The sequence below is a fragment of the Ceratotherium simum genome, chromosome 20, assembly GCF_057802395.1.
Source record: "Ceratotherium simum simum isolate JZ-2026a chromosome 20, ASM5780239v1, whole genome shotgun sequence".
Lineage (NCBI taxonomy): Eukaryota > Metazoa > Chordata > Mammalia > Perissodactyla > Rhinocerotidae > Ceratotherium > Ceratotherium simum.
The window spans coordinates 25,708,325-25,729,278 of record NC_141919.1 but is presented as its reverse complement, the minus strand read 5'-3'; the positions used below and the strand labels follow the sequence as shown (position 1 = coordinate 25,729,278).

Here is a 20,954-nt window from a genome sequence, read left to right as displayed (position 1 = left end):
ATGCTGTTTCCTGCACATAGTATGAATTATTGCACCCTATACATATTATCAATTATTGTGCTCAATATGTAGTATGAATTACTGCATACTTCAGCCACATCTGCTGCTTTTCTGCTCCAAATTTTATTCTCCACAACTTGGAACGTCTTACAGCTCCTCATACACACCATGATCCTTCAGGCATCTGTACATGTACATGGTCTCCTCTGCCTGAAATGTCTCTCTTTTCCTCTCCGCTAGAAAATGTATTTGTCCGGGTTTGGGACCGTTCCAGCACATAGCATGTGTTCAGGAAATGTTTATGGAATGAATCAATGAATTACTCCTTCATCCCCACACTGAGTTCATCACTCCCTTCTCTGTGCTACCCTAGAACCTTCTGTATGTGTCAGTTGTTTCACGCATCACGCTATGTTACCTATTTACTTATCTCTCTACCCCAGACAGATTCTTTTTTTTTTTGTCACTACCATATCAAACTTATTTTCCAATGACAATACAGCTGCAGGTGCTCATGGTGACACCACACGAGATTTCCTGCCTTCTAGTTTCTGTCCAAAGAGAAATGTCTACCACTTGTTGCTTCCTCCTTCTTTGTGGAAAATCCACTACAGCCCATTTACTCAAATAATCCTCTTAACATGTTCAAAATTTTTTTGGACATTTGAGCTTCCCTCTGAAGAAGTGGAAAAAAAAGTATTGCGTGTCACATCCCCTCCCCCACCCCAACCCCCCTATTTCCACCCCCCGCCCTGGCCAAATAAGTACCTGCGGCAAGGGCATTTCTGTTGCCTCCGAAATCTTGAGATAAATATCCAAAGAAATGGCATCAAGTGTTCACGTTGAGCGACGGCACGGAGTGGGCCCCAGAAACCTGTCAGGCGCAGCCGCCCTGTATCTGGACGGTCTCGCGAGGCGTCCTGAGGAGAACGCAAGGGCCTGTTGCTGTGGTCCATCCTCGGCTGACGCGGGTGCTGCGCTGAGTCGGCTCAGGGCGGCTGGGGCTGCGGGGAGAGCTGCCTACAGTCTGACCACGAAGTTTTCAGGGGCTGAGATGCCCTCCTTCAGGCCTCTGTGCTTGCCCGTCTCCGCCAAGAGCTGGCTGGGGCGGCTAGTGTCGTCGAAGGGGTCCCCGGGCAGGGCCTTCCGGTGGTCAAACACGCCCTGGGGAAGGCCTGGCCCCCGGTGTGAGACCTCAGGTCGGCGGTGAAGCCAAATATGACTCGTTGATGGAGAGGCAGGCAGGCCTTCCCGACACACATGGGGGTGCAGGCCACCTGGGACTCCTCCAAGACGGGCCCCTGCTTCCTGTTCAGGACACCGGGAGCCACTTGTTCCAGACACTGGCTCTCCACAGGGAGGTGGGCTCCCTGAGCCGATGCGGGCTGTCACCCCCTGGCGTACAGGCAGCGCCGGCCGTGGGGAGCGTCTGGATGGCGTCTCCGTGCAGCGTCACATCGTGGACGTCGAAGCGCACGCCGGGTGAGGTCTCCTCACACAGCGCCCTCTGGGCTACCACGCTGTCTTTTGTTCTTTGAGGTATTGCGCGACCTTGGTGACATCAGTAAGGATGTTGGGGCCGGTGCTGGAGGACCCAAAGCACCAGATCTGTGGGCCTAGGCCATGTCCCACTCGTTCTTCTCGGCCAGATAGTGGGCCCCCTGCTTGAGCCCCTGGCGGGCGGACACCTTGCCCTCGTCAGTGTCCTCCACCAGGCCATCGGGGAAGGGCCGCGCCTTCATATACAACTGATTGTGCTTGTTGGGGGAATAAGACAGACAGCAATTTCGACACCTCTCTGACCTCTCGTGGTACGAGATGACTGAGTCGGATTTCTCGACGAGAATGCAGGTGTGGTCCTCCTCCAGGTCCTTCAGGCAGATCTCCAGGTGCAGCCCCCGACCCCCGCAATGATGTGCTCCCCAGACTCCTCGGTGATGCACTACACCGTGGGGTCCAACGTGGCCAGCCGCTTCAGCCCCTCCACCAGCTCGGGCAGGTCGGCAGGGTTCTAGGCCTCCACGGCGACCCTGATGACGGGGTTCACGCTGAACTTCAGCACTTAAATGTTGTGGGCGTGCTCGAAGGGGGTGATGGTGCGGGTCTTCACCAGGAACTGGTCCACGCCCACCAGGCCCACGGTATTCCTGCAAGCCACATCCTCGATGGGCTCTACGTAACGCCAGACAGACTTTTGATGGCCGGCACTATTTATGTTTATCCTGGCAGTATAAACACATAGTGTCTGAAATATAGTAGATGCTCGACAAATTCTTGTTGAATTGATTTGAAACTTTGTTCACTCTTGGGCATCTGCTTATCCACAGCACTTGGGCATCAGTGCAGCCTGTGTACTGTCCTCAAATGCGGGCATCTTTATGATGTGGTTTCTGGCTTCACATCATGTGGTTGTCCTGGGTGGTAGTCATCATACAGCCAGTGTTCAAGACCAAGAATTATATTCAGCTGGTTGTTTTTGATTTAGATCCTTGTCTTGAACTCTAAATTTTTAATTAGTTAAAGATCCAGAGAGCTTTTGGAAATGCACACTCTAAAGGCCCGTATGTCATAAACATGGGTTCTTTGAGTTTCAGCAGCCTTTGGAAGTCCTGAAGTGGCCCTGTGCACTGTGAGATCTCCAGACAAGGTAAATCCTCTTCTCCCACAGCCGTGGGTTCTGGGCTATGTGCCATGCCACCCCCAGCCTCTGTATATGAGGGGAATCTAGGGCTTCCTTGAAGGGGAAGAGACATGGTCAGTGTGCAACCTAGAGGGAGGCAGGATGGCATAGTTGTTAGGAGAATAGATTTTGGAATCAGCATTGGGTTTGAATCTCAACTCCACTCCTTATTAGATGTGCAGCCTTGGACAAGCTACTGAACCCCCCCCTTGTCTCAGTGATATCATCTGGAAAATGGGGAATAATAAATAATACCTGTGTCACGGGGTTTTCATAATGATTGAGTGAATGCATATAAAAGATCCAGCCCAGGGTAGGTACTCAGTAGCTGTTGCATCCTTCTGTCGAAGTTCAGGCTGACTGAAGCTTTGGCACTTCAGTTGGCTTAAGTGCTGTTTCTTTGATTTTGTATATATATACAAGTCCTTTTTTTCATCAACAACTGATGGTACTCCCACCAAACCCCCTTTTCTACCACTTGCTATCTCCTTGAAAAATCCAAGAGCTTAGCTTTTCCAAATATGTGTTCTGGAGCATCTCTTCCATTCTAGGTGCAACTCATAACTCCAAAGCTCTCTAATGACACTTGGGACATTTTTGGCTATTAATTCTTCAAATACTTTTCCTGTCTTGTTCTCACTCTCTATTCCTTCTGGGACTCCAATTACACATATGTTAGACAATTTCATATTGTCCCACAGGTCTAGAGGCTCTTTTATTTTTTTTCTCTCTGATCTTAAGATAATTTTTGTTGATCTGTCTCCAGAGTCACTGATTCTTCTGCCATCTCCAATCTGCTTTTAAGTCATTCCAGTGAATTTTTTATTTGTTGTTGTCCTTATGCTTTGTTAGAGAAAATTTGTGGCCAACTCAGGGTGTTTCCCAAGCCCCTTTAACTTAGCAAGGCTCAACTTCTTTTTTTACCTTAATTTATTTTTTATTAAGGTGTAATTGATATAAAGTATTATATTAGTTTGATATATATTATTAATATTAATTATGTATTATATGATATATATAATATGTTATATATCATTATATCATGATATATATGATTTGATATTTGTATACGTTGTGAAATGATCACCACAATAAGTCTAGTTATCCATCACCATACATAGTTTCAAAATTTTTTTTTCTTTTGGTGAAAACTTTTAAGATTTACTCTCTTAGCAACTTTCAAATATGCACTATAGTATTAGTCACCATGTTGTACATTACATCCCCATGACTTATTTATTTTATAACTGGAAGTTTGTACCTTTTGACTCCCTTCACCCATTTCACCCACCCTCCTACCTCCCTCCCCTCTGGCAACCACCAGTCTATTCTCTGTATCTGTGAGCTTGGTTTTTTGTTTTGTTTCGTTTTTCAGATTCCACATATAAGTGAGATCATATGGTATACATTATATATATACATATTATATATTCATACATTATATATACACATTATATATACATACATTATATATACGCATACATTATATATTATATATACATAGATTATATATTCATTATATATAGACATGTATATATACATTATATGTACATACATTATATACATTATATATTATGTATACATATATACAGTATATATACATTATATATAGTCTATGTATACATTCTATATACGTACATTATGTATACACATACATTATATATACATATATATTTACATTATATATACATTATATATTATATATGCATTATATAGACATACATTATATGTACATACATATATACATTATTTACACAGCATATATACATTATAATATATCTGTATATACATTATATATACACATCATATATGTAAACACATCATATATACACATTATATATACACATTGTATATATACACATTATATATATACACATTACATATATACATATTATATACACATACACATTATATACATATATACATTATATATCTACATTATATGTATGTGTATATGTATATATATACACCACCTCTTTATCCGTTCATCTATTGATGGACACTTAGGTTATTTCCATATCTTGACTATATTAAATAATGCTGCAATGAACATGAGGGTGCAATATCTTTTCAAATTAGTGTTTTCATTTTCCTCAGATAAATGCCCAGAAGTGGAATTGCTGGATCATATGGTAGTTCTAGTCTTAATTTTTTAAGGAACCTCCATACTGGCTGCAGCAATTTACATTCCCATCAACAGTGCACAGCGTTCTCTTTTCTCCACTTCCTTGCCAATACTTGTTACTTTTTGTCTTTTTGATGATAGCCAGCCATTCTAACAGGTGTGAGGTGATATCTCATTGTGGTTTTGATTTGCATTTCCCTGATGATTAGTGATGTTGAGCATCTTTTCATGTACCTGGCAGCCATCTGTATGTCTTTGAAAAATGTCTGTTCAGATCCCCTGCCCATTTTTTAATTGGATTGTTTGGTTTTTTTGCTATTGAGTTATTTGACTTTTTAATATATTTTCAATATTATCTCCTTATCAGATATATGATTTGCAAATATTTTCTCCCATTCAGTAGGTTGCCTTTTCATTTCGTTGATGATCTCTTTTACTGTGCAGAAGCTTTTTAGTTTGATGTGGTCCCACTTGTTTATTTCTGCTTTTGTTGCCTTTGCTTTTGGAGTTAGATACAAAAAATCATCGCCAAGACTGAAGTAAGGGAGCTTACCGCGTATGTTTTCTTCTAGGAGTTTTATGGTTTCAGGGTCAGGACTCAACTTCTAAATTCTGTCTCCTCTGAGGGTCTTGCCAGGGCTTGGTTATCGGCATTGTTAGGGTAGGTCTAGAGTAAGCCTTGCTCTGGATCATGCTCCTTAGTGTCAAGGCAGGCCCTTCTGGTGTCTTAGCTGATGCCTGGCCTTGTTGAAAGATGCACAGACTGGAGCACTCAGCAGAAGTCTCCCCAGTGGTGAGGACACTCAGTGGTTTAAGGAAGGAAGAGTAGTTAAAGGAACCCTGGGCTTGAAAAAAGCCTGAATAGGGCACTGGGAGTGGATGACACATAGGAAGGCTGTCACATCACAGGGAGGAGGGATAATGTCTTTGTGGCCTTGGGGGCTATATCTAGCACTGGTGGTTGGTGGGTAAAAGGAGACAATTTTCAGTTCAGAATAAAAGTGAATTTTCTAATTGTTAGAGTAGTCCAAAGCTGAAATGTCTAGGAAGAGAGTTTTTTGTCTTTAAAGGTAACTAAATGAAGATTAAGTGATCCTTGTGGGGAATGTTGAGGAGGTGACTCACATATCAGATGAGGATTGAACTTAAGTACTTTTGTGGCTCATCCCAATATGGCATCCTTTGGTTCACTGAACTTGAGTTGTTTTAGAAAACACTAGTCATTTATTCATTGTAGCGCAGTGAGGGAATCCACCTTTATGTGTGTAATGGAAAGAGCATGGCTTGTAGAAATAGACCTGAGTTTGAATCCCTGATCTGTCATTTTCTAGCACACTTTCTGAGAGAACTCAGGTAAGTTTCCAATCCTCAATTTCTTCATTTTTAAAATGAGGATGCTACAATATCCACCTCCTAAGATTGTTGTGAAAATAAAGTACTCGACAGAGTACTTGATATATAGTATGCTCCAGGAATACTTGTCATTAATGTTAATGGTATTATTGTAATTGCTATTATTAGACAGCTTAAAATTTTGATTGATCAATTCTAAGAATTAATTTTCTAAGAATTTATCTTTAAAAATATTCATGGCTGTCACTAAAGATTTAGCCATAAGAATGTTCATTATCGCCCTATAATATATATTTCTATACATAATTTTTATTATTATAATGGGATAACACCCTAAAATTGTTTGATAACCAAAGTTTCTTCTGAGTGTGGTGATTGTGGGGAGATTTTATTTTTATTCTTTCTGTTTTTTTTCTCCCTTAACTTTGTACTGTGGATATGTGTTATTATAATAAAGAGATTAATCATAATAAAGCATGTAAGGAAGAAGTTGATTCCTCATCCCCAGGAGTGGTGTATCACTAGTTGGTCCTTAGGTGGTGAGGCAGGGAAGATGCCAGCATCAGATGTGAATAAGGGTGGATAATCTTAAGATTTCTTTGTATCCTGAAGCATTTTATGCAGTTGATAAATAGAACAAGTGATAAGTGCTACAGGAAATTAAAGATGGTAGGGCTCTCTGGACAGGCTTGGGGAGGAGGTGAGCCTTATGGCCCAGGAAAAAGAACTGCATTTTCTAGAATTCCAGGCCAGGTCTGAAGTCCATGAAGGAATCGAACATCTATATGGTTTGGGAAATGCAGCTATTGGTATCAGGCAGCAACTTGGAAATCCCTGAAATTTTTATTTGCTGAGGGAAGCTGAGGAGAAACTGAGTACGGGAAATGCAAGGAATTGCAGAAACAGTCCTGCTGTCAAACTGCAACATATGATACTTTAGCTGCTGTCAGTTCACTGGGTACAATAAACTGTCCCTGATGTGTGTCAGATTTTCCTTTTTTTAGAAATTTGGAACACACTTCCAAATCTCTCATTCCATCATCATTTTACAAGTGTCTTCTAAAAGACTGAAACCTCTGCCCTTGGTTTCTGGCCCTCTGCAGGGCAGCATCATGAAACTGGAGCAGCTGAATGTTGACAGGTTACTTGAAATTGTAATGATGACAGTTATAACCCAATGTTGTGCAACAGCATCTCAACTGAGGCTCAGGTTCCCAGTTTGAATATCAGAGAATGGAAAGTGTTTTATCTGATACGTTTTCCACACTAGGGTTGTGTTGGGAGGTAGAGGTTGAGTGGGTGGGAGGGAGGGGTGAGAGGTGGTGGTGGGTGAAGGACACACAAGTCCTATAGATATTAATCAGTTGGTGTTATAAAGTTCTGAAAAGGAAAGGCAGTTCGTTACCTAAGAAGGGTTATAGGGGAACTTTGAAGGCCCTTCTGGGACCCATAATCTACAGTTCATTTCCTTTCAACTATCTTAATGGATTTTTAATGCAACTGGAGAATTAGAATTCAGAAATGTTAAAATATTGCTGGGTCTGAGCTTGTATGGAAACTGCTTTTGGAAAACATGCTGTTCTCAACCTGTTAGTAATTAGAAGTAATTACTAAACAGCTTCTGTCATAGGGGAGGGTTCTATATTGCCTTAGAAGTGACATAATAAATAGCTTATGGTGAATCTAGATTGGTTTACACATCCAGGAATCAGGAATATTTTAAGTCAATAATGTGAAAGTGGTAGACACAAAAGGGAAATTAAATTTTCAGATAACAACTCCAAATGTAATTGAAAACTAATGAGATTGCAAAAGGTGAATAAAAATGCAATCTGTTTGAAGTTTAGTTTTTCTTGCAAGCTCATTAAGCATTTGTTTCTTAAGCTTGCTCTTCAGAATGCTAATACTAAGAACCTAATGCAATGAAATCTCAGGCCTTGGGCCAAGAAGTTTACTTCTGCTCTTTTTAGTTCTTGCTTCCTCACATGAAGTCAGGACACGCCATCATTTCCTTTCAGAGAACCCAAGTTACTTACACTGTTAGGTTTTGCTGTCTATTTTCTTGGCAAGGTTTATGCAGTTCTTTCTTAGGAAAGAAAACTGATGAAAAGGTACGTTCAAGTAGAGAATCAGTGAGTCCAGGGAAGGTCAAATTTTGCTGTGTGAGATGCTTTATACTGGGCCAGAAATATTAATTAGACAGTAGTGACACCACCTGGTCTTCCTGGGAATCTTCACTCAATCAATTCATTGGAAAAATGAACAAATTTTTATTGCATCTGTTTAAACTGTATTAGGCACGGTAAAAGCTACATTAGAAATGGAAGGGCCCTGATCTTGAGGGGTTTATTATCTGAGGAATATAAAAAACATATATATATATATATATGCCTTCTCTACATCACTTCCCTCACCCCTCACTCCAGAGAAATTCTGATTCAGGAGGTTAGGAGTGGGAGTGGGGTCCTGGCATCTGTATATATTTTTCTTAGAATTCTGGTGATCACTTGGGGATTGATTCAGGGAAGACTCTGATTGATAGCATACCTGGAGAAATACTGAAGAAATGAGAGAATCAAAGAACCAAAAGAATTCAAAGTAAGAGCAAGGTTAGTTGGGGTAATCAGAGAGGCTTCCATGAGGAGGAGATTCTTGTAGATCTGTGTAAAAAAGCAGAGAGGTTAAAAAATAACAATAATAATAAGGTAATATAAGCAAGGAGATATTCCAGGATGGAGGAGAAGCATTTTATCCCCTATATATGCCATTTAATAATAATCTAATTCTCCAATTTAATTTCAGTTTCTATTCTGGATTCTTATGGAACAAATGAAACATTCTCTAACGTGTGTTTTCAATACCTAATGTAATCATATTTCCCCTGATTTTACCAAGTGTATCAGTCAGAGTGTGGTCAGAAAAACAGAAACCACTTCTGTTTCAAATAGAAGTTTCAAATAGAGGGAATTTAATACAGATTTTGATCTTATGGGTGGTGGAAGGGATAGAAGAGCTAAAGAGAAAAAGCAAGGGAGCTTGGGAAGCAAAAAGGAGAAAGAGTGATACCTAGAGATTAGCATCTATAGGAAGCAGCTACCAGCTGTACGGACTAGAGGAATAAAAGAGAAGAGGAGATTTTATTAAAGCCCAAGAGCAGACTTCTAGGGGTTCCACCTAGCCAACGCTAGGACTATAGAGGTTGGTCTCCTTGGACAGCACTGTTACCACCAAAGAAGGGCAGTTACAGCAGAAGCTTGGATCACCGACAGGATGCAGCTACTTCCAGAAACACCAGTAGAAGCAAAAGAGTATGAGAAAGACATAATGGTTCTTTTTCTTGCCAGAATTTGACAGAAAGCCAGCTGTGAGAGAGTCTGGGAAATGTAGTTTGTAGGTATCAAGCCCTAGCAAAACAGAATAGATGGAAGAAGGTGGGTGTGGAGCTGAGGGACAACAGGTAGATAACTGGCACACCAAGTAAAATGAATCAAGATATTCTTCCTTCAGGAAGACAAATAAACATGCCTCAATCAGAGGTTCATGCATGACTGCCAACAAGTATTAGTACTAAAATATGCCTGAGTCTTATGACAACCACTTAGCAGCTCAGTCCAAGAAAAGCAGAGAATGAAGCTTGTGAAGTTTGGTGAATATTATGTGAACATGCAACTCTTCCCTTGTTTTTTCCTGTGTTAACCTGATTCAGCCACCCATCCATCTATCCATCCATCCATCCACCCACCTACCCACCCACTCATCCATCCATCCATCCATCCAGTTAGTGCCCATTATGTGCCAGACACTGTGGTAGACACTGGTGATCCAGAGATAATGCCATATAGCCCTCCTTAACTAGCTTGTAAGCCAGGGAGGCAGTGAACAAATTTGATAGTCACAGAAAATACTACAAGTAATAACCATATCATTTATTCTTTATGCTTTTCAAAGTACTTTCTCATCTCCTAGCCTAAAATTATTGTAGGATATTTTTAAAAGAAAATTTCATGTTGAACATATTTTTGTTTCCCATCAAAAAACTTTCCATGAACATTGCATATAATTTTCTTATAAATATAAGATACTCACATTTTTACTGTTTTCTCACTCATTTGGCTCTTACTCTCCTTTTTTTTTTTTTTTTTTTTTGGTGAGGAAGTTTAGCCCTGAGCTAACATCTGTTGCCAATCCTCCTCTGTTTGCTGAGAAAGGTTGGCTTTGGACTAACATCCGTGCCCATCTTCCTTTACTTTATATGTGGGACACCTGCCACAGGATGGCTTGATAAGCGGTGCGCAGGTCCGTGCCCAGGATCCCAAACTCTGAACCCTGGGCCTGCGAAGCGGAGCACACAAACTTAACCACTACACTACCGGGCCGGCCCCTCCTACTCTCCTTTTTGATAAATAAATTTTCCCCTCTGACCAGTGACTTTCCTGAATCTCTCCCATCCTTGTAGGCCTCAACAATTCTACCATCCCAAAGACTCTTTATCCTGTGGCCGTTTCTGTCTGTCTTCCCATGTTTTTCTTCCAATTTTATATGACCTCTTTGACTCTTAGGTTTGTCCATTTTCCTCTATCGTCTTCACCAACTGGCTCTTGTAGATCAACCTTAGAGACATTTTGAGAGATCAGACATTGCTGTGAATCCTTCTCTAGTTGCCCCGCTCTTGGGAGGGTCTTGTCTCTCCTGTCCCAGTATTTTATATTGAATTAAGTCCGCTCTGTGCTGTCTACCAGTTTCTTTTTACTTCATTGTCTTTAAAAGTCTTAACTATATATTTGTATTTGATTGGTAATGACCAATGTTTTTCAAAGTGTCATAAATGGACGACCTGCCTCTGAATCACCCAGGGAGCTTACTAAATATGCAGATTCCTTGGCCAATTCCAGTCCTACTGACTTGTAATCTCTGGTATGTGGCCCCAAAATTTACATGTTTAACCAATTTCCCAGATGATTCTGATCACATGCAAGTGTGAGACGCTACTGATAGAGACCTTTGTCTTCAGCTCAGACATTTTTATTCTCATCTCCTTTGATGCTTTTGAAAATATTGTTGTCTTTAACAGAATACTGTCTTATCATCAGACTTCCCAGATGGGCAGTATTGATTTAAAGTTTGTCCCCTTATTTCTGAAATCATTTCTATTTGAACCAGTTATAATCTTTCTTCTCCTAAAAAGCATATAGCCAAGGTGCTTTTTAGGTTTGAAACCTTGTCCCAAAGTATGCCTGTGGAGTGGAGAAGATATTGATGTCAGGCTACAGATGGTGAAAATGAGGCTCAGAAAGAGTAAGGGACAAGTGAAAGGTCACACAACTAGTAAATTGCAGAGCTGAGATTGGAACCTAGGCCTCCTGGGACCCTTTTACTGTGTCTTCTCCCAATTCAGACCTCCTTTTTTTGGATTGGTATCTGTGCTAAAAGACATAAACACACACACGCGTGTGCGCACACACACACTTGCTTCCATCCTTTGCAATGTACTGTGACATATAGTGAATATTGGCCCTTGTTTTGTACCTACCTTTTGCAAAAGTAAAGTGACATCTTTTCTCCAATAGCAAAAAGATGCTTGAAAATGCCTCTCTCGTCACCAAGGCCACTGTGAATTAACACAGTTTATTCCCTGGGAGGTGCTGATTGCAAATGGGGAGGGACAATGCACACTGAAGTGAAGCAAACAGTCATGATAACTTCAAGGTCCACTGAAATAGCAGAAAACAAGTCAACTGCTACTATCCAATGGAAATGAAGCAGCTGGAGCTTTAGTTCCCAGACCCTGAAATCTCATCAATTCAAAACAGCTTATAAGCATTTACATATTTACTCTCCTGTCTCTAGGTAATTTGCACTAAAAGAAGGGACTGATGTCAGTCCTCCAAAATGGCTGATAATTCCAAAGTCATTTAAATTTTGCTTTGCAACATGGTTTTAAGTTTAGTATTTGAATTTGGGCTTAATGTATTCTGAGAAATTATGACATTTTAAATAACAATAACACAGCAGTGAGAACCAGAAAATAATATCTGGCTTTCTCATTTTGTCTCTTGATTTAACAGTTCCTCCTCTATTTGGTCTGTAGTAGGAATGGTGAGTGATCTCCCATTGCACCAACCAAAACTGAATCTCTGTTTCTGTCTCTCTCGCTGTCTGTCTTTTTCTTTTTCTCGCATATTTAATTATTATATCTATTTCATAGAACGGATGTAGGGTTGCTAGATAAAATACAGGGTGCCCAGTTCAATTTGAATTTCAGAAAACAACAAATTTTTAGTATAAGTGCACTTCAAATGTTTCAGATAGACAATAAATAATTTTTAGTATGGGTATGTTCCAAATATTTCAGATAAACAATAATTGCATATCACCACACTTATACTAAAAAATTATTTATTGTTTACCCAAAATTCAAGTTTAACTGGCATATATTTTTATTTTCTAAACCTGGCAACCCAGATTGGGAATTAAATGAGATAATATGTGTACAGTATCTGGCACCTAGTAAACGTTCAGTAAATGTTCATTAAAATTATTTTCATAACTGGGCTTCTATAGACCCTAACAAACAATAATAATTCGCATTTGTATATTACTTTACTATTTCCAAAGCTTTTTCATATTCATGACTATTCTGATCCTGTTACTGACACTGTGGTATCCCCATTTACCAGCTGAAGAAATTAAGCCTCATAAACATAAGTTTTATTAACTGTAGAGTAATCCACAGTATGCTGTATAATCTTTTGCTTTATAGACATGTATTTTTGAATATTGGTGTCATTTCCAATCATTGCTACTATAAATATTATTGAAATGAACATCTAAGAGCATAATTTTTTTTTTACAGTTACATTATGAGCTCCTTAGGTCAGAGACCGTGACTGTTTTGTTCTCCATTGCCCAACCAAAAATACTGCTAAATACATATTTCCTAAATGAATGCAATGTCCAGAATATTGCTAGATTCTTCTAATAATAAAAATAACAACAGTTGGGCCGGCCCCGTGGCTTGGTGGTTAAGTGCGCGCGCTGCGATGCTGGTGGCCCGGGTTCGGATCCCGGGTGCGCATCGAGGCACCACTTCTCCGTTCATCCTGAGGCCGAGTCCCGCATACAGCAACTAGAAGGATGTGTAGCTACGACATACAACTATCCACTGGGGCTTTGGGGGGAAAAAATAAAATAAATAAAATCTTTAAAAAAAAAAAAAAAAAAAAAATAACAACAGTAGTATTAATACTATCTTATGATGTACTGGGCATATTCTGGATGGCTTACATTTACTCATATAATCTTCACACTACTTTGTGAAATAGATAGCATTGTTACCCTACTTTATGGATGAGGCATCTGAGGCACAAAGGAGTTAGGCAATTTCCTGGCCAGTTGTTTGGCTAGTAAGCAGTGGAACTGGGGGACAGTTCCAGGTGGCCTGGCTCAGAGCCTGCATTTTTATCCATTGCACTATTCAGTCTCCAGCAGTGGAATCAATTGTCTCAAAGAACATGCACATTTGTGAGCATCTTGATGCACATTGCCAAATTGCTTTCCAGAAAGATTGCACCTGTCTACTCTTCTAGTGAGAATTCATGAGTGTCTCAACACAGCTTTTCCAGTATTGAATATTCTCATTAAAACTTTTTTTCATATCTGATTGGTGAGAAATAGTATCTAATAGTTTTTAGGTTGTATTTATTTGATTATAAAAGGTTGAGCTTTCTTTTTCATATGGTTTTAAAAACTATATTTCTTCTTTTATCAAGTGTATATTTACATCCGTACCCTTTGGGATATTGGGACTAAACAAACCAATTACACGAGTCCTGTTGTCATTTGTTGCAAATGACTCACAAAAATCAAGTTTGCTTGTCTTTCACTTTTGTGTTTGGACCTTTGGCTTATGAAGTTTAATTATAAAAAAAGATAAATATGTCTTTTTTGATTTTTTCTGTTGCTCTTGTGCTTTTAGAAAGAGAGTATATAGGTCCAACATTTTAAACTGGACATTGTAATCTATTGCTTTTTCAAAGGCTTTACCTAGAAAAACTATCTTCAGCCTCTGAAAGCTCTCTTTGGATCCTCCTAATGCTTTAGATGCTTGACCCCTAAAAAGATGAAATAATTTTTCTTTCTGAACCTTTTCCTGCTGACTCCTTTTCCTCCTAACATCTTCCCTTGAGAGGAATGCTTTGCCCCTCCTTCAGGGACAGTCTCCTCCACTAGGATCATGACTGAGAATATTTAAGGAGCATGGCTAAACTATTACTTTAAAAAAATCCATATTGCTAATCCAGCTATTCTGAACAACAGTAGTAAGGCTTTGTATTCCGTCTGGTGTTTTAGCGCCTTTCCCATATGTGACCTCAGCATCCCTATGAAGCCCACAGCTCAGGGACTACCTCCCTTTTCCAGGTGAAGAATCAGAGACTGAGAAGTTAAGTGACCCGAGGTCACTGAAACTCGTGTAGCTAGGACTGGAACCTGGTTATTCTAGCACCTGCTTGTGTGATCTTTTCACTACTCCCAAGTTTCTTATGAATAGCTTACTGTCACAACAAGAGAGCTAAATATTCACATAGTCATTTTTCCTCTCTCAAGTATGAGTGTTTTAGAAGGTTCTGAAACATTCCCACTCATGCTAGAATGTTATCAGTTGGGGTCAGGAAACTTTCTGAGCATTTGCTTTATGTGCATGCATTTTTTAAAAAGCCAATAAACAATGATGTCACTATAGAAGCAAACATTCCCTTAAAGAGGGGCTTGTAGTTGTACTTGGTATTTCTCATACTCTCACACACTAGAAAGCCCTGAATCTTCTGATTATCTTTTGTGTCAGCCACAAGGTGGTACTCTTGCACAGCCTAGAGAGAGCATGGGTCAGATGCAGGAGAATTTAGAGAACTCAACAGAAAGGAGATTAATATTAGGTTAAATGTGGCACAAATATAGAAGAAGCCTTGCTCTTATATTCAAAAATAGACCAAAGTTGTTCTCCTTTTTCGTTAAAGGTAAAAAGGACATTTGTACCCTTTTTTGTCCTATAATTTGACATACCCCTGTTCTTTACACCCACACTCTCACCTTAAAAAAAGCCAAGGTTCTGTTTGTTCTACAAGAATGTTATGATCTCCTTCACTTCTACTGAAGGAGAAATTTGGGAGTGATTAGGCTTAATTGAAACTCCTCTTCCCTTTAAACCTGGGAGCATTTCTTCTCCTTTGGAGAAGGCTGACTGTAGGGGCCAGCTTTCCAGAAAGGATTTGAAATTCAGTTTTAAAAAATGGTAAATGACTAATAATAGTGTCTTCTGTCAGGAGAAGACAGGATTTGTATTGAAGATCAAGCAGAGAGAGCAATCAGAGCATTATTTATAATAGTGAAAAGTTAGAAACAATGCAAATGTCCAACAATAGGAAATGGGCTAGAACAACCATATAGAGGCATACTGTTGCAGATAATAAATAGCAAGTTGCAGAAGAATATTTCATCACATGGGAAAATGCTCAAGATGTATTGTTAAGTGAAAAAATGGATTTCAAAACAGTGTATTCACTTGTGTGCATGTGTATATGTGTGCATGTATGTGTGTGTTGAGAGGGATGCACAATAAATAAGTGATCCTTTCTGAGAAGTGTAGCTAATTTATTTTTTTTTGACCTCTAAGTATTATCTACATTTTCTATAATAAGCCTGCTTTGTGTATGTGATCATTCATCGAGGAGATGGGAAGGCTCTGCTGCCAACAGAGGTCTCATTCCTATCCTCTTAGTAGAGGAAATGTGATGCCTGGATTGACAGCCTCATCAGAATCACAGAGTAGAGAGGGGGAGATAGTTCCCCAAGAAAGGGACGCCAAGGAGTCAGACATCATGTGTGAGCTTGGTCTGAACAGCTCTAGCTGTCTTGAAGGCCTCAGGCTGGGCCTGTGTGAGATATTCTTTTAGGAACTGGTCAATAATTGGTTGGAAGTCCTGTCTGTGCTAGCCCCAATATTGGTTCTTTTAAAATGAGTTGGAAGTTTCAGGATAGCCAAAGTTGACTACCAGCCTCTTCCATCTTTTTGCTTTGGAGGAGTGGGTAGAGTAGGGAGTGGGCCGTCACAGATTTTGCCCGCAACAGCCATTGCTTCAGAGGAGGGGAGTTGTTCTAATTCATTTTGTAACTGATCTTGGAACAGAACTACTTGGCAGTGATGGCATCTAATCAGAAAGCAGTATCACTGAGGCTGCTTCAACAGGCAGGTCCTTCTCTGTACTTCAGTAGCAAAATTAAATAGCAGAGGTATGCATTTGGACAGAGATTTCTTATGTTACCTGAAAGCATCCCCACTACCTGTTTCATTCATTGAGAGATGTGAAATGGATCTGTCAAAAAGGTGCACACATATGGTGTAAATTGTTTAGTAGCCACGGTTTGAAATTTTCATGTTTTTCTCCTAGATAAGGAAAAATCATTAATTTCACACTTGAGTGTTAGGAAGTCTTTTTTAGACCTGGGAAAGAGAATTTGGCCAGGGGTTTTGCATAATATTTATATAATTCAAATTAATTCTTAGTGTAAGTTGAGTTGACTCTCAGAAATATATGAAGCTTCAACAGTTTGACATTCTGGAGCAATGGTTCCCAAATGCTGGTTTGTATATCAACTATATCAGAATCACGTGGAAGAGTTTTTTTAAAAAATCCCCCACACCACTCCCAAATTCTGATTTAGTAGGTCTTCAGTGGATCCTGAGAACCCCCAACCTTCCCCAGGTGACTGAAATGCAGTTGGGATGGGAAACTGTTGATCCAGAGCACAGGGCGTGGAAGCTGTTGACCACTACTCATCTTCCACATTTAATGCAGGGGGTGATCAGTGATGCCTGAGAACGGTGTTCTGCATTCCCCAGGTCCCATCATGGTGCTAGGAAAGTTTGATTTCATGTAAGCACGTAGCATTTCAAAACTCATAAATCACAAAACCCCATGTTCTCATGTGCTTGGAACTTAGGAAACACAGAAACCACTTTCCTGGGGGTGATGCCTAGTTCTAAGATGTGGGATTTAATGATCCAGCTTGTGTTTTTCTTTCTGGTACATTTTTTGCCTTCTGCAAACATTTATGCATCGCTACTAATACTAGTCACTTCATGAGGCACTGAGGTGGATAGAAAGATCAGCTCTCATCCCTGGTCCTGAGAATTCACTGTTTATCAGAGTCTGGGGAAGGATGGTGGAGTCTGACCACTACATGAGGTGACATCTGCCATGATGGTGCGGGGTGGGAAGAACATGGATGAAATAAGGCTAAAGCGCAAGATTCCTTCAAAGGTTAGATGAGCTGTAATAGCTTTAGCATATTCCCCAATTCTTGACTCTATTTTTAGGGTTCTCTAGGGAAATCATCTATTTTAGCAGGTCTGGGCCCCTCCAAGCAAATACTGCTTGCAACAAGATTTTTTTCTTTTAATCATCAGATGGTCTCCTGAATTAGCTGAAACTAGGAGGCTTCCTTGAAGCAACTTCCTAAAATCTAGTAGTAAGTGCAAATGTTATGTGATATTTTTGTGTGTGTGTGTGAGGAAGACTGGCTCTGGGCTAACATCCATTGCCAATCTTCCTCTTTTTGCTGAGGAAGATCAGCCCTGAGCTAACGTCCGTGCTCATCTTCCTCCACTTTGTATATGGTATGCTGCCATAGCATGGCTTGACAAGCGGTGCATAGGTCCGTGCCCAGGATCCAGACCTGTGAACTCCCAGCAGCCAAAGGAGAGTGTGCAAACTTAACCACTATGCTACCAGGCAGGCCACATCTGTGTGATTTTTTTATGGGAGGATTACTGTACATGAGTGGCCTAGCCCATGAATGCCTGGCTACTTTCCATTAGCATCCTGACTACATCCTTTGGCCCTCTATCTGGGGCAGCTTGCTACAACAGGATTTGTCCAGTGGCTCTTTTGATTGGTGATACACCTGCTAGAAGCCACTGGTGGACCTGTTGCCTCTTTCCTAACCCATCCCCAAGAAGGCGCTCATTGTCCCTGCTTCTATCAGCATGCACTGCCTGGAGGGATGAGATCTGTAGTCCTTATTTCTCCTGGGCTGGAACTTGTCCTTCCTTCCCTACAAGGTCTGGGTAGCATTGGTTCATTTCTGTCAGGGCTGTGTTCCTTGTGTAAGAGGCCCTGGATTAGAGGGACAAGATCCTGTTCTCAATTCCACCATTGGAACTGACAATTTAGTCTTTAATCAGACCAAAACATAGTAGGCACTCAATAAACCTTCCCTCCATCTTTATAAGTGTAATTTGGGGTTTGGTGGTAATCAGGATAGTAAGTGGTTCCTTTTTGCCCGTGAAGGGCCAGCTACATAATTTGCACGGTCAGTGCAAAATGAAAGTGCAAGGCCCCTTGTTTAAAAAGCAGGAAAAAAGTGCCATGAAAGGTACTAAAATATAATGCTTTTTCCTTTCTTCCGTAGTCTTTCTTTTGATTTGTCATGGTGTTTTAAATTTGCTATTTAATGTCATTCTAAGTAATAAAAACTTAAAAATTTAAATTATTAGCATGAATTTTACCATTCATCATTACATTGTACAATGCCAGTTTTAAATGCAAATATAAGAGCATTTAACTTGTATGCAGAATCAATGTGGTTATACAGTTTGTATTTCATAGGTCATACATGATATGTATTTCATTCTTACCAGAACAGTGGAAATGCTTCACAAAACTAACTCAGCTTTTTAATTTCACTTCTTGATATATACACATTCTACCAACACTCTCTACTTGATAAGTGAGGAATAACTTAAAGGAAAAGGAGCTAAGGTTTGCCCTACCTTTCCCTTTCCTTCTATGTCATCATTTTCGTCTTAAGTGGTTGGTTAATCCAGGGAAGTAGTGCAAATAAGAAGGATATAATAGGGTCCTTGGATGTTCGTATTTCTTTCTTCTTCTGCATTCAAAGCAAATTGTGGTTCAAATGGAAAGAGTGGCCTCTCTAAGGTGTCAGTTTACTCAATTTTAGATGTAACATGCTCACCTTGTACTCACTTTTAGTCTTCCTGAACTCCCATGCATGTAGATTTACAAGAATTCTGTACTCATGGGGCATCACAAATGCTACATGTGAATGTGGCAGCAAGAAGCAGCGGCAGACATGCATGTTGCATGTATCTCCTTTGCTCATGCTTATGCTCCATTGTTCTATCAGATTTCACTTACATAACAGAAGTTCAAAGATAACATTTTTAAAAATTTCAAGATGGCAACAGCAGTGCGTTAAACCAAGCACAGGGCCTTTCTGAGCATAGGCCCTGTTCAACTTTATAGGGATATGCCCTTGAAGCTTGTGCTTCATGAATACTTTCTAGACTAATTCCTCCTGCCTCAGGACATTCCAGCCACACCTCACAGCATAAGCATAGCAGAGCAGGTTGAGTAGAAGTTATGCAACCACATCTTCAAAATAGCAGGGATCCTACAGGAGGGGAAGGGGCAGGACCCAGCACCAGACCTGCCCATGGAGGCTGGACTAGAAGGGGACTGAAACAGAACCACGTGCAGTTATATCTAGAAAAGGTGCAAACAGGCAGAGTTGAGCATCCAAGGAAACACAGTTCAGTTCCATCCACATTTATTGTGCCAAGATACAGAAGGACTAAGAAGTGGCCTATACTCTCGAAGCAAAGGGTCAGGTCCTCAGGGGTACTTGAGCCAGACAGCAGATTTGAACTTCGTTTTGTAGGAAATGGGGAACCACTGAAAAGCATTAAGAGAAGTCATATGGAGTGATTTCTATGTTTTGTAAAGATGACTTTGGTCACAGTACAGTAATGGGCTGTAGGAGAGACAAGGCAAGGGGCAGGGGCCTGTTGGAAGGCTGGTAGCAATAATTCAATATCTAATAGATCCCAATGAGAGGTCAGCAAAGAGGGCCACACACTGGGAGTGGCGGGTTGTCCCAGTGGCAAGTCCAGGCAGGGAAAAGCACCACAACTGCTCTCACTGGGCTGGTTTTTGTGGGCAGGACTCCAGTCCTCGAGTGGAGGAGTGTCCAGAGCAACACAAGCCTCATATAGAAGCTCGAGGGAAAGAATTAACTCATATAGGGAGCAGGAGTCTGGGGCTTAGGACTGAGGTGGTATCTACTAGAAGAAGTGGGGTGGGGCTCGGGGTACAGCCCATGAGAGGGATTGACTCAGTGGTTCCAGACAGTGCACTAGGGCTACTTATATGCTTCTGTCCCAGTCAGTCAGGATTTGTCCCGGGCATGCACCAACTCAGCAGGTGGAAATATTACTTTTCCTGTTGTGAGGAACAGAGGAGATGCCAAGCCTGGGAACCAGGGCCGACCACGCAGTTTATGTATGAATATTTTTAAGAACCAAAGAATTATATTTTATCCTATCACAAAAATCAGAATTTTAGACAATACAGATAAGCAAAATGAAAAATAGAAGCCAAGTATATTTCCACCCATCCTGGGTCATCATTAACATTTGGGAGTATGCACCTTCAGTGTTTTATCTTTGCCATTTTCCCCCTTAGTTTACAAAAATGTGAGGCTTTTTTGCTGAATCTAGTTTGGAGGAGTTATATCTTTTAACTTTTGAACTTTCACTCCTTTGTGGTTCCTATATATTCATACATATTTTTCTCAAGTCTCTCTCTCTTGAAGCAGGACAAGGTCTATGGTTTTCTTTCGAATTCTCCAGAGCACCCTAATTCTTTCTCCAAAGTCTTCATGAAATAATAAATTTTGTTGACTAGAGGACTAGTTGCCTCTGGATATGCACATTGAGTA

General features: G+C 40.4%; 1 pseudogene; it reads right to left on the bottom strand.

Moving 5' to 3' along the window:
* Positions 1–1,020: 1,020 nt before the first annotated feature.
* Positions 1,021–20,954, bottom strand: part of LOC101401630 (elongation factor 2-like) — a 97,020-nt pseudogene continuing 77,086 nt past the window's right edge.